The following is a 15,037-nucleotide window of genomic DNA, read 5'->3' as shown; positions in this document are numbered from 1 at the left end:
TTATTTTGGTTTCGTTTCAGTAGATGACTGTGAATTGTTTCATTTTTCATCACATCATTAAACGGTAAATACGGACCTCTCTCGTTCAATATTTGTTTCATCGCAATGGAAATATGTGGCCTCGATTACGCTTATATGTGTTGATAAAGAAAGTTCAAAACTGTAATAAAATATCCACTCTTACAATTTATACATGTCGAAAATTGCGAAACTAAAAACGTTAATTCAGTTTCGTAAAACCGCCTAAAAAAGCAGCTCTTTTATAAAGTTAAGCCATAACGTATAATGCACATGTGATTACGTAATTTCCACATGACGTGAATGCCGTGTAGCAGTTGACCCCCGGGACGCTCCAGGATGTTGACATCGGGCTCGAACCACACTTTCGAGCTATATTCACGTAAGCGCTGCTTGAACTTGGCTGTTGTCTGAAACGAAACACTGCATAGAGCCGCGTCATGCGAATATGGGTCGTATGCCGATTGCGCACTCTGGTCAGGAGTTACTTTGTCCTCTTTAAAGTCACGCGATATTTCGTGATGTCAATAGTAGACATGGTAGCTCCTGATCCGACTGAATGAATGCGCAGGCTGGCCTGGGGCTTCGCTGACCACATACGGCAAAAGAACAGTGTTCGCATGAAGCGGCTCAATTTATACAGAACTTTTAAGAAAACATTTCTCGGTTATTTTCCTTGTTAAAAGTCTGTATACATATAACGTATTATAACATCAAACAGCATATTTTGATTATTTTTGGTGAAAAAGAGTGTTCCACTAGTATGCGCGGGGTTTCTTAAGTAGTAACGGTTGTCAAATAATGATGAGAAATTGGGTGAAATATTTGGGTTTTCTTTATGTACGAAATATTGACAAGTATATCAGTAGCGAGTATGCAAACATATCGTTTATCGTTTATTCTTATGACTTTATTCTTACGATAGAAATTAAAAAGGATAATATGTATATTCAAATAATGTATATATGCAATGTTAAGATAAAGTCTGAACAATTAATAATGGGAGGTATTTACAAAACTAAGACCTGGTTAAGATTTATTTAAAGTAAGAAAGCAAACACACTCAGGGTGGGGTATAATTGGAATCAATAACATGGAAAGTCAGACCTGATTAAATCCAAATAAGAACACATTGAGTCCAGAGTCGGCATATAGATACGAGATTATAAGTAACACTCATGGTCAATAAACAGCACAGATGAAAAGGTCACCTATTGTCTGGGGTACAAAAGTTATAGTACTGACGAAAGTAACAGAATTACTCTATATCAATAAAAATTGATTAGTACCAATATATATTGATTAAATTTTAGTATATCCGCCAAGCAAGTGAATACATGAAAAAGTGTTCCTTCTAGAATATTCTGACAAATCAACCAATGAATAATAACCATACTAGCTGAGGACCAATCAAAAGTTTAAAAGAAAAATATGCAAATTAATTTGGGGGCAAAATGGGGATGTTTGGAAGGAGAGCGGCACTCCGCGGTTGAGTTAGCGTTTAGACTTGGAGGTGTACGGATCGAGAAAGATACGATCATGTAGCTATCAGACTGTAGTTGTATAACCGAAAATATTAAGTATGGTAGACATTAAATTGGACTAGAAACTGATACATGGTGTTGTTGAATATTACGGGTGAAATACCACTTATCCGTGCTCAATAGCAACCAGCTCTAAAACGTAATAAAACTTTTGGGAGATATTTACATAAACTAAGATTTATTTCAAGTATGAACACGAATACGTTTACACCCAGGGTGGGGTAAATCAATTGAAAAGTTTAATACCATATGTTAAGATTAGGAAATTGAAGGATTATATAACTGACAGACATTTGATTAACGGAACAGGTCAACCTTACTTCAAACTAATGAAATTTAAATAATTGATTATATAAGTGTAATTCCAATTTCCCAAGGTAAATAACGATACAAGTTCGGATTGAATGTATATCGGGATCTGCATAATTGATTAAAAGAGTGTTCGGTATCGTTCCAAACGACGCACAATACCTGTATCGTATATCGACCTAATCTTATTGACCGACGCTTTCGTATGTTTGCACATAAGACATTATACAAATATACGCGTATCAGACCAGCTAATGATAACGCACTTGACAACGACGTAAATTAACGCTAGCTTATGCCCTACAGCTCTCAAGTAAACACCTTTTTAGGCGTAGATAACATTTTAACACAGTTTGTAAATATCCTTCAAAGCAACACAGTCCTTTTATTAGTATAATGCAAAAGATACAACTATATTGCTATAATACATTAAATTTTTGATACTGATCATATATATAGTTTTTTTTCGTTTCTTTATAAGAATAACTACATTAAGACAAGGGATTTTGTTTGTAAATTGTTGTTCTCTAAGTAAATAAAACATAATAAAGCACAATGCATTTTATTGAATAGACAAATGCGTATAGTTTAAATAAAACATAATAAATTTGTGTCATGAGAATCGCGTTTCTTTGCCACATTCATTTTATTTGGGTATATTATCACAGGTGTGATAAGTAATCTGAGTGCTAATATAACAAATTCGATTTACTATAACTATGTAAATAGAAAGCCCGTTTACCATTCCATGTAATTGACCCTATAAGATTTACCAATGCGATACAAGTTAAGGAGAAAAGCAGCGCTCCTGACATCGTTGGCGTGGTTTGCCTGCAGCAACATGCGTTCATAACGCATTTGAGATCGTGATCAGATCTTAACACCCCGACAAAGAAGAAGAATATGTCATCGACATACCGATATCTTCGACGACGATGTATCCGTCGAGAATCAGATGACGTAACAGACGACTTCAATTAGGATCCAACATTGTCGACATGGATCCAAATTGTGAACCAGCATCAGTACCATACAACGAGTGGGCTGTTAATGGACATTTCACGCGTCGTCGAAAATGATTTTTAAAGATACGATGATATGAATGGACTTGATGATGAAAAATCGCGCGTACTTTGTACATATATTAGGTGAACATTTTATCATCTATGAACTAATATATATATGTGTGTTACCTTTATGTCATGTACATAAACACTAATTATAATACTACAGTCATGAATGCAGACATTCTCCAGAACTATATATAATAAACGTTTGACGTATTCTAAATCGTGCAACAGCCGAGGTCCAACAGCTTCTCCGACCGACCATCATCGTCTTCATTCGGAAGCCGTCGTTTCAATCGACTGCATGTTACCATCTACAACCAGATGTCTCATCTCTTCACCTAGACGCCACATCGCCTCCAGCGAAGATGTCAAAAATGGACACTATTCGTATTGGATTTCCCAAATCAGTGACGCATTCCACGTCATTGTGATTGACATTGACTATTTAAATATTCCGACGTTTTATTATTTCAGCAGAAACATTCGATAAAAATTTCATTAATAATATGCAGATTTTCATCATATATATGTTTTCGTCACTTATGTTTTCATGTTTGCGTGTTTGATTTTTTCATCGTATGTGTTAATATGTTTTCGTTTACTTCCATACTTACATTCTTAAAGATTTTTCTGTATCCTAAAATACATAAAAATCAAATTGAGAGGATAAGTTGTGTCAAATAATGATGAGAAATTGGGTGAAATATTTGGGTTTTCTTTATGTACGAAATATTGACAAGTATATCAGTAGCGAGTATGCAAACATATCGTTTATCGTTTATTCTTATGACTTTATTCTTACGATAGAAATTAAAAAGGATAATATGTATATTCAAATAATGTATATATGCAATGTTAAGATAAAGTCTGAACAATTAATAATGGGAGGTATTTACAAAACTAAGACCTGGTTAAGATTTATTTAAAGTAAGAAAGCAAACACACTCAGGGTGGGGTATAATTGGAATCAATAACATGGAAAGTCAGACCTGATTAAATCCAAATAAGAACACATTGAGTCCAGAGTCGGCATATAGATACGAGATTATAAGTAACACTCATGGTCAATAAACAGCACAGATGAAAAGGTCACCTATTGTCTGGGGTACAAAAGTTATAGTACTGACGAAAGTAACAGAATTACTCTATATCAATAAAAATTGATTAGTACCAATATATATTGATTAAATTTTAGTATATCCGCCAAGCAAGTGAATACATGAAAAAGTGTTCCTTCTAGAATATTCTGACAAATCAACCAATGAATAATAACCATACTAGCTGAGGACCAATCAAAAGTTTAAAAGAAAAATATGCAAATTAATTTGGGGGCAAAATGGGGATGTTTGGAAGGAGAGCGGCACTCCGCGGTTGAGTTAGCGTTTAGACTTGGAGGTGTACGGATCGAGAAAGATACGATCATGTAGCTATCAGACTGTAGTTGTATAACCGAAAATATTAAGTATGTTAGACATTAAATTGGACTAGAAACTGATACATGGTGTTGTTGAATATTTTATCCTGTATTATGCAGAGAAATTAACATAAATAGATAGAATAGACTTGTCCCATGCGCGGCACGAGAAAATGGGAGTTAATGCAAAACTCGTCATCTTGGCAATTCGCGCATGACGAGATATCGAATGGTAGGCTACATACCGGTAATTTAAGAGTAATGAACATTGTTAGTAACTATGGGTCGTCCATGAACTATGAACGATTACGGGACACGGTATTTGAATAGCAGATCTCTTATTCAATGATCTATTATTCAAGTGCTACCGGAGATGTACAAAAATGATTTTGTATTCTTGTTTTACCTTAATGTATGTTAATAAATATGCGTCTTGTTCTGGGAAAACTGGGCTTAACGCATGTAAATAAACTGTCGTCCCAGATAAGCCAGAACAGTCAGCAACTTTCCGCTTATATGGAATTTTTCGTTTAAAAGAAGTCTCTTCTAAACGCAAATCCAGTTTCGGCGAAAAGTGTCGTCCCTGATTAGAATGTGTGGACTGCACAGGGTTATCTGGGACAACACTTTGCGCAGATGCATTAAGACCAGTGTTCTTGAAACGAGGCTCATATCAGTCCTATTTCAAACCTCGTTGTCCTCCAGGCGCCCTAGTAGCTGAGGCATGAACTGAACCGGATCCATCTGCAGCCCCTTCCGGGAGAGCAGAAGCGCCTCCAGAATGCACTTGATCAGGGGTTTCCCCGGGAATGCCGCTTTGGCCGCCGTGAAGTCGTCTAAAAGCGCCCTGGGAGAGCCGCGAGAAACATGCGTGAATTACATACTTTTAAGACGCGTTTGGCTCATGTTCCAGTGTTAATACAAGAGACAGTGTTAGTGTTTATTTTGACAGTAAAACCATGTACTATTATCTATCTTCATATGTTTTTTAACGAAAATCTAAAAGTGTTACCGAGCAAAGTTAACTTACTTAATGTTCACATAAAAAACTCAAACAATCTAAATTAAAGTGAGACTGCACGATTTTTATATGTGTTAAATTGATAAAAATATGTTAGAATAACACGAAATAGGCAAGAAAAAATATACTTCGAAGACGAATTTCATAAAATGCAGCTTAGACAAATTAGCGCCCCGAGCCGATTGTGACGAAGATATTTCGTACATATTTTCCTACAATAACCGAAGCATTCGTCTTTTTATTAGGATCGGAGTTAGTGTTCGTGTGTCGTATGAATAGATATCGTTGCAGGAAATTAAAATGATCCTTAAAACAAAATTGTGTCTTTGTGTCGTATGAACGAATCTGTACTAAAACTAAATTTAGATTCACATCGTACATGCATGATATACATGCTGGCGAATTCGACTCCCGGGATTCGACTGTACAGACATTTTCGATTTCAGAATTAAATATCTGGCTTATTTCGCATTGTTCTTCTTAACTTTTACTTTAATTTCTATTGAAATATATGTATAATAATTTTTTTTTACACATTTGATGTAAATTAATATATATTTGACAAAATCGTGCGGTCTCACTTTAACGTGTATTTAAACAGGTAAAAAAGTCATTTTATCAGTCTACAATTACATCAGGTAACTAAGTCCGCATACAATAGTTACAGTGGTAACAATGACAGTAAACGACAACTAAAACCAAAGGTAGAGGGTTAGGTCGTAACAATTTAAGTGAGTTATTATAACATACGATGTAACATTTCTTAACCATAAAGCTTACTCAACAAGAAGTGCGTGTAACCAAAGTGCACATTGGCGAGACACTCCTTCTTGAGAAGGTCAACGTGACCCGCGTGCAAGCGGAGATAGGGCAGATTGTTGAGAGCCCGATTGTTGTAGTCATCCTCTCTGAAGCGAAAGGGCTGTGACGTCCCATAGCGGTTCTCTTCTATTACCTCCAATAAAAACACTTTAAAGCTTATTTTAGCATCAATCTCGGAAAACTGGTCTTTATGCATGTGCGTTAAGTGCCTTTCAGATTAGCCTCTGCAGTCAGCACAGGCTTATCCGGGACAATGTAAGCACTTGCATAAAGTCCGGTTTTCCTTAAGCGAGACTTATATAGATACTCACGTGCTAGCACTTGAATTTGGTTACATGTATTTTCGGTGAAAATTTCGATATTACAGGGAGTGAATTAGTAAAACCAATGTCAAAAGTCTCTATTTAAAAATTACTTGCTTAAATTCGAAAATAACGAAACGTTTAAAAACTCATGAATACGATAATGTTTCTCATCATACTTCTTTATTGGAGGATCAAAAATTATCAAAGACTCACATAGCAAATTGCGCCTGATTGAACAATCAACTTATATTTTTTATTGTTTGCATACTCGATATTGTGATTATCTTTCTGATATAACGACTAACTGTCCATACATATCATAATTATGCACAATACTACCATTGGCCCAGGTTCCCGCGAAGAAATCAGCTAGGTTGCTATGGAGACGCTTTTCTGCGCATAATCTGCGCAGTAGCGCTCGTGCGCAGCTTCCGTAAACTGACGGTGGTACCAGTTCAACACGCGCGCACCGTCTGCACCGCGCTTAACTGCGGTGAAAAAACAACACATCTGTTAATTATAGACTATCACAGAGCATTACAAAAATACGCGCAGTGTGTATATAGTACATGTACTTTTAAAATGCCTTGACTTATTACATGCAGAATGTAGCTAATTTACCACTTCCGCTGATGCTAAAGCAGTGGCGTAGCCAGACCCAAATTTTAGCCGAGGCAGTATATAAGGTCAATGTAGGGTGGTCCGGGGGCATCCCCCCCCCCATAAATTTGTGTATACCTAGATTATCGGAATCGTGGAATCGTGGACGCTACATTTGACCGTTTAGTATCAATATAGTTAAAAAAAAAATCTGCTTCAAGTTTATTGTCAATTTAAAACTCTGTTACCATAAACGGTGTTTGAAGTGACAATGATGTAACAACCTTTAATACAGAAAAATAGTCATATAATTCATTTGAAGTCAGATAGAAAAATAAAAAAATGAGACGCAGCTCTCTCATACATAATATGTTTATGGATAATAGAATGTGCTTTATATATTTATTATTGAAATACTAAAATAATATAGATCTACCTTATATTATGAAGAAAACAGATCTATCAAACATTTTAGCGAATAATGTTTCATATATTATGAAAAACGTTTTCACTCTCTTAACATGTTTTATTATTCTTCAACTTTTAAATATCAAACTTATTAAACGCTCTCCTGTCTCCAGTCGGATCCCACATTTAAACAATTCGTTTTCGATCAACTGGAATGTATTTATGCACAAACATTAAAGCGATGCCATTGACATGTTAATATATAATAGCATTGTATTTACTTAAGATATTATTCGTTATGAGTTATTTATAAATTTTATTTTTGAGTTTACATCAAATCAGCTTCTGCAAACTTGCTGTTGTAGTTCGGACAAGTTCACCGTGAACAAATTCATGGACATTTTTTTCATTTAGAGCTTTAAAGCACCATAGAGCTCTTAAAAAATGTTTAAATACATAAAATCAAAAGCGTTTTCAATCATAAGCACATATAAAAATGATCATTGATGGAAAAGTTATTTGGAAAAAAAACTACAGGGGTTCGAACCAATGCAGTGACAATATAATAGTGGTCAATGGATCCAGAGTCGTTACTGATTGCGTCACAGGGACGTATTGATTATTATGAGGAGTACAAATATTTAACATAAATCAGTAAAGTTTCTGGCAATTGTTTTAAATTTTCTTCTGTAAAATTTTGTTTTAGCACTGCCTCATCATTTTCTGTCAGGTCTATCATCAACTACATTGACTATTAAAAAGAAAAGACTTGAACTTCTTTATATAAAAAATTGAACTTCTTTATATTAAACAAGAAATATCTTTAAAAAAGATATACGGCGTTGATTGTGGTTGGAGTTTATAAAAGGTAAAGAGTTCAATGAATGAGATCAAGGATAGCGAATGTCTTTTTCTGTGCAGTTCGTAGCTGCATCACACACAGTACGGGATGTTACGCGGAGTTTTCGCGGCTTATTTTACATTATTACATATTGCTGGTCATAAACCTATAGATTCAAAACAGAAAACCAAAAGAAGAATGGAAGTGAAATTAAAACATACGAGTCAACCGGCCACACGCTTAGTATCCGTACATATTTTAAATATTTATACGCGCGTTCTTCGAACAAACCTGATTTAGTGGTTTGTCGGGCATTGCTATTTGATTCGTTTATTAACAGTATCGAGAATCATCGCGCTCATGCTTAATACATTAGTCAATATAGTGGAATCATTCTTGTTAAATTAATTAAAAATAATATTTATCATGGTATTGTTGAGAACACATTAAGAATCATTTATTGACATACCATTATATCGCTGGATATCTTCATTTAACATCTTTCTGGTCTAAAGAAAATTCCAGTTCACCTAGTTCACGCTTTATCGTCTTTATTATATAACGATTATTTTACTGGCCGCGAACTCCGGTCAACACATAAGGTAGTCGTGAAGACGCAGCGATGACCTGTATATAAACTCTGACATTCACACACACTAACCGCGAGCTGACCCTGATACCTCGCGGGTTGAAATGCAATGCATTAAAGTGAGGCCTCGCTTCCACTGCTCTTTATACTTTTACATGTTAACATGTTGACAGGAATATGGAAGTTAGAACTAAATATGAGAACATAGCCTTTAAGTACAAACGTTCTCGCGCTGGCAATCCTCTTAAAATAAAAGGTGCACGCACAAACTGTATTGATGTCGAGATTGAGTGTAAAACTGTTCTATCTAGTAAGCCTTTTCATTAGAGATAAAATTGCTTCATGCTGAACACGCAGTAAAACAGTGTTACAAAGACGCGGACATGTTTCCAATGTTCTGGTCGTATGCTCATATCAGCCTATGGGATAAATGAAGTGTATTCTTTGTGACCTAGCCGCGGGAAATTTTATTTGAATTTTATGGGACAGTTACAAAGGTCAGGTAAGGTGAAAAGCTGGCGTATACAGCTATGCCGAAAAAGTTTAATACGCGGGATACATAATTTGCAAATTCTAATGTAAACAAAGATTTTTATCACCTGAAACGGTCCCGGATTTAACTCGACGCCGGCCATAAAGATGAGAATACCAATAAAGCCAAAAACGCCAACCACCCGAAGTGTGTCTAGGTCCAAAACAGACCCAGACCTGGCCGTTAAACACCCGATTCTAGCTCGGTACGTTCCGATGTCCACCATGATTATACCATCGAAGTTTACAGTGCAACGCTTTGTTTAGTATACGGATTTTCCAAATCATTTTGCTGAGCCATTTTGGCATCAATTGAAGTTATACAATTGAAATAATTATCTGCCTCAATATGAACCAATGGTACTCAATGAAAATTTTTGTTTGTGAATATCATAGTGCCTAAAATTCATAAAATCAGCCATTTTTCCTTGTAATCTCAACACTGCTCTGCAATTCTAAAGTCATTAGCAAGTCATTTAAAGAAAGTTGAACAAAGTGTTTCTCAGCTGAAAACAAATCAGAAAACATCAAGTGGTAGCGAACCTATATGATCACAAGTTCTTCAGGCAGACGTTCAACCGCGTTGCGATAACCGCTTTATCTTAATTTTAATAACATGCGATGTTGATAATGAATTGGAAATCCCAATATAAATCGCCATAGTACATATAACATCATTGTTTTCTCATCAGCTCGACGTTCATAAAACATTAAATTCAAACGAGAAAATAACAGTAAAGTTCAGTACCGACATATTGGTCGATGTCCGCCCGTATGCACACGAGAAGTAGAGGGGGCAGTCTGCGCATGGGCGGTGTCCAGTAGGTGTAGACGTCATTTAATACGTCATCATCGCAGGACAACACGTCATCAAGCTCCGCCTCGGTGATTCCGTGATTGGCTGAAGTAAAGATCCATATTGAACTGGATTTTTGCTAAACGAGACTTCCATTAATGTGCTGGCAAGTAGATAAGCAAGTGATCCTCGTTATGGGAAAGTTGGTCTTAATGCATGTGCGAAAAGTGCCGTCCCAGATTAGCATGTGTGGCCCGGACAGGCTTATCAGGGAAGACATGTTCCGCTTTTATTTGGTTAGTGTACAATCTCTTCTTAACAAAAATCTAGTTAAGGCCGAATTAAGTGCTTTAAGGCCAGTTTACCCAGAACAAGACTTGAATACAAGTGACTCAACCCCCACCTAAGGTAAAATATCTCAAGGCGCGACACACCAATATCCGGCCGTGCAGTTTCTCCAGACGACTGAACAGGAAGTCGACTGAGGTACGGACTGTCGTCTGCAGTACTGTCCGTGACGGCGGGTCGAACGAGCGCCAAAGCATGGCTTCGTCAAACGACAGCTGATCAGAATTGAACAAAATGTCAGTAAAGCGTTATACAAAATAATTTATTGAAAAAAACCCTAGCTGTGTAATTTCTGGTTTGCATCAAACGTTCAAGTTTCTACTCACTTCAAACTTGTCGACTAATATGATCCTGATTGAAGACTTTTTGGACGGAACGGTTATAACTTAGGATTACCCATGAGATTGATTACTAAAAGAAAATAATGAATTCCCAATTAATTCAATGATGGTTTACTGACTTACAAGTATTTTTGCTTGGCATTTAATGTTAGATTACACATACAACTGGCACTAATAAACTATTCATCTTTCAAAAAGAATGTTCTTTATCGTGATGATAATGATACACGTACCAGGCCGCTTCGTGGGCTTTGATTTCCCAGCATACTCAGTTGTTGCACCAGACACTGTAGCAGAGGCAGTACGAAGAACTCTCCACTGTTGTACCGAGAAACCTGCAGCCCAGAGAAATATGCGTCATGTGATGTGTTAACGTTTCAGGTATTGTGTAGTTTCCAACAAACAAGATAAAGATGAACATAGTTACGGCCAGTTTTAAATAAAGGAAGCGTGGAAAACACCAAGAATTGTTTTAATACAATTCTGGCCTTAAGTCATTTTAGATGATTTAAAGAAGTTTAGATTGAGAAAGAAACACAATCATCATAACGTAAATACTTATGTTTAATAATATCACCACAGAACACAACTGTATTAACCCTCACGAAAGAATTTTAGAGTACTGAAATTATTTATTTGTCTTTTTTTAAGTTAAGCATCTCTTAATAATGTATAGGTACATGTCGGTTATTAAATATTTTCAACAGCAGATCATTAGCAATTCAAATTTTGAACATATATCTGTTATCAAACATTTTCCTATAGTTCAACTTCAATCGCGCGTTCGGAAATCTAACACCAGTTCTAGCCAGAAAACTGAACTGTATGTATTATAATTAAAGCGCAAACATTCGAAACAGTCGAGCCAACATAGGGTCGAATATCACTAAAACTAACCGTAATCTGTATGTATTCTTCCAGTTACTGTCACGCAACTAACCGTAATCTGAATGTATGCTTCGAGTAACTGTCACGCATTTTAAGAACACGGGCTGATAAAGCCTTCCTTTACGCCCATAATGACAGAAAGCCGCGTTGATACGCCGTAACTCAATTGTGTTTAATATGGTAATCATGTAAGCGTCTTACTGCATAATTATCGTTGTTGTTGTTGTTTTTTATCGAGTGCAACGGGATTGTCTCCCATATGGCCATCGCCCCCAGAAAGACGTGTTAGTTGGTTACGGGGGATAGTGCAAGATACAGAAGACACCCCGTTCCAGAGGTGACCCTGGGTCTTTTAGTGCCCGGTGTATAGCACCTAGTACACTGCACCTCGGTTTAACGTCTCATGCGAAAGACGAGTTAGTAGGTTAGGTGCAGCGGGGGATCGAACCAGCGATCTCTGGATTGTGAAGCCAGTGTGTTACCACTAGACCACGGATCCGCAACTTGCATAATTATCAAACATCGAACAGCCCTTTTATATTTTACGTTTTCGGAAACGACGTCTTTTGCAAAATAGTAACACGCGCGAGGTGCAGCGCTGTTTTCGTGCCAATAGTAATGACATAATTATTCTTGACGCTGTTATTCACAAATGGGTCGGATGTCATTTGGGCGTCGATTTTGATTCTACTTATTTGTTATGGTACAGTGATGATAATACTGTTTTTGGTTTATGAAGTGCTGTAATTGTGAATATTTGTCGTTATTTTTTTAATTAATAGATCTTGATTTTATCAGGCACGTACTTCAGTAAACAATTACTGTCTGTTGTTGACGTATTAATGATTTGGTATTTATTCAATCATCAATATTAAGTAGCAATTCTACTGGTAGTTCTAGAAGCACAAATGTCAAACTAGCCGTAACATGTAGTTTGAGAAGAGAAGTTAATATAGTTCGATGATTCCTTTAGTATTATTATATGAAAAGTCAAATCGTTTAATATCGCAGCTAAAGGTCATGTACCTTGGAACCCCGGAAGTTCCCTCGCTCGCGTACCGGGGCTCCGGTCGGTAGGAGGTGCATGTCGTATCAACAATTCCTTTTCCAATATTCTGGAAACACTTCCGGAAATGAAGAAAACCGCTGCCCGCCGTTGGCTGTAGACAACCGGAAGTGCAGAGTCTGCGATTGTGCAATGAGACCAGAGGCGACGTCATCGAGTCATGCATGCACACCGACGCCTAAGAATTGTCCAAGCAAGTGGTGGATGAACGAAAGTGCCGACACGCATGAGACCAACAAAGGGAATGGTAATCAATATGTTTCAAGATGCAGAAGGGTTTTGCACATGTATTCCGTTTAGATGCGTTTCATATCGTTATTTAAAAGAAGGCGTTAAATATATTTTGTTTAGCGAGTGCTTTATTGAGCATTTTGTTCCTTATCTTTATCCATCGTATTTCGCGTCATTATTTCAACTAAACGTATTTTAGCTATTTTCAAAAGGATATGTATTATGTATGCCGTTTGCATTAAAAACAAAACTTCAGTTAACTAAGAAGTTAAGATCGATATTATTTACTTTACACGAACCAGGTGCACTTCCGATCAGCGGCGACACGTACCGAAAGTGCAAAGACATATGCATGTTGTCGTGCCACGATGGCTACACGCTAAGCACCACAACAGATGAGACTGGCTGGCTGTCAGACGTGCGCATGCGTGGATTCAGAGCCGTGTAGAATTATCGCTTGATATGTGGTAGTGTTGGTGATGATGATGGTGGGGTGAGTTTTATTTTGAGCGGGTAATGTGTGTGGAAGTGATGATGCTGATGCTGCTGACGAATAATAGTAGAAGGATGAGAATAGTAATGATTTGTATGATGGTGCTGATTGATTATGATGTAGGTGGTGGTGCTACTGCTTCTGAGGCTGCTTCTTATGATGATGATAAGGTTGATTATAACCATGTTGCTCATGATGTTGATGATGATTATGAAGATATCCATGATGATGATGATGATGATGATGATGTGTCGGTTGATGATGGTAGCGACGGGAATGCTATTGTATTTGATGATTATGATCATGATGTCGGTTCTGATAATGATGATGATGATGATGGTTATTATTATTATGATGATGATGATGATGATGATGATGATGATGATGATGATGATGATGATGATGATGATGATGATGATGATGATGATGATGATGATATTGATGGTGATGCATTACATGTTTAAGCATTTTCACTTTAGAGAAAAGTATGGACTCTCCACGAATACCATTCTAGGATCTTCGCAACATTCCGCGTCACAGCAAAATTTGGAACAAACTACAAATGAACCAACCACTTCAGCATCCGGTATGAGCTCTTCAAGCGGAAACGGGCTCTCATTATCCGGGAGCGGTCACGGCGCAGGTGCTGGAATAGACTCTTGGGGATCTTGTTCAGGAACCGGAGGCAGTGGCGGGAGTGGTGATCCCTGAAATGCAGCGTCGGTTGGAGACAGTGACGGGAGCGCTTCAGTTTGCGGGATGGACGCATGAGGAGCTATTAACGTCGTAAGCGGGGCGTCTTTTAGTTGTTTCGGGCCAATGTGTCCGGAAAGCGAAAGTACTGTTATTTCGTTTTTTGATTTAACCTCTTCAACAAAATATGTGGCTCGTTCTTGTAAAACGGAGTTTAATGCATAAATGATGTTAAAAGGAGTTCGCGCATGCTAATCAGGGACGACAGTTTCCGCTTTTAAGGAATTTACTGTTTAAAAAAAGTGTCCTCTAGACGAAATTACCAGTCTTGGCGGGAAGTGTCGTCCCTGATAAGCCTATGCGGACTGCACATACTAATTTGAGACGTTTATAAAGCATATGTATTAAACCCAATATTCCAAAAGCGCGGCTAATATAGTGTCCATCGTTTGGTCGAGGGGTTCCGAGTTGTATCACCGCTTTCATAAAGAAATGGGTTTAGCATTCAACTAATTCAATAGTGTCTTAATGCGGCAAATTTTAAAATACACTCATACGGTGTTTAAATAAAAAGACAAATAACAGATGACCCCGTTGATGGTATTCTTATCAAAATTTTCAATATGCGTGGATGACATTTTGTACTTCATGTTATGGTATAACACATAGACAACGCCATTGTCTATATTTCATTATAAGTTTTGACCTG

At 37.1% G+C, this 15,037-nt stretch overlaps 1 protein-coding gene and 2 long non-coding RNA genes across 3 annotated transcripts in view; 1 reads left to right on the top strand and 2 right to left on the bottom strand.

Moving 5' to 3' along the window:
• Positions 1-10,368, bottom strand: part of LOC127869159 (uncharacterized) — a 156,832-nt gene extending 146,464 nt beyond the window's left edge. The window contains exons 1-2 of the long non-coding RNA XR_008044447.1: positions 10,221-10,368; positions 6,843-6,991 (exon numbers count right to left, since the gene is read on the bottom strand). This is a non-coding gene — a long non-coding RNA (uncharacterized LOC127869159). The remainder of the gene's footprint in view (positions 1-6,842; positions 6,992-10,220) is intronic.
• LOC127869136 (NACHT domain- and WD repeat-containing protein 1-like) overlaps positions 1-11,026 on the bottom strand; it is a 156,857-nt gene extending 145,831 nt beyond the window's left edge. The window contains exon 1 of the mRNA XM_052411473.1: positions 10,943-11,026. The gene's annotated coding sequence lies outside the window, so the exon portion shown is untranslated. The remainder of the gene's footprint in view (positions 1-10,942) is intronic.
• LOC127869165 (uncharacterized) lies at positions 818-4,438 on the top strand. Its single transcript, XR_008044453.1, has 2 exons — positions 818-1,063; positions 3,874-4,438. It is a non-coding gene; the product is annotated as an uncharacterized LOC127869165 (long non-coding RNA).
• Positions 11,027-15,037: the final 4,011 nt, after the last annotated feature.

Source organism: Dreissena polymorpha, chromosome 2, assembly GCF_020536995.1.
Source record: "Dreissena polymorpha isolate Duluth1 chromosome 2, UMN_Dpol_1.0, whole genome shotgun sequence".
NCBI lineage: Eukaryota > Metazoa > Mollusca > Bivalvia > Myida > Dreissenidae > Dreissena > Dreissena polymorpha.
This window is presented reverse-complemented; position numbering and strand designations above follow the sequence as displayed.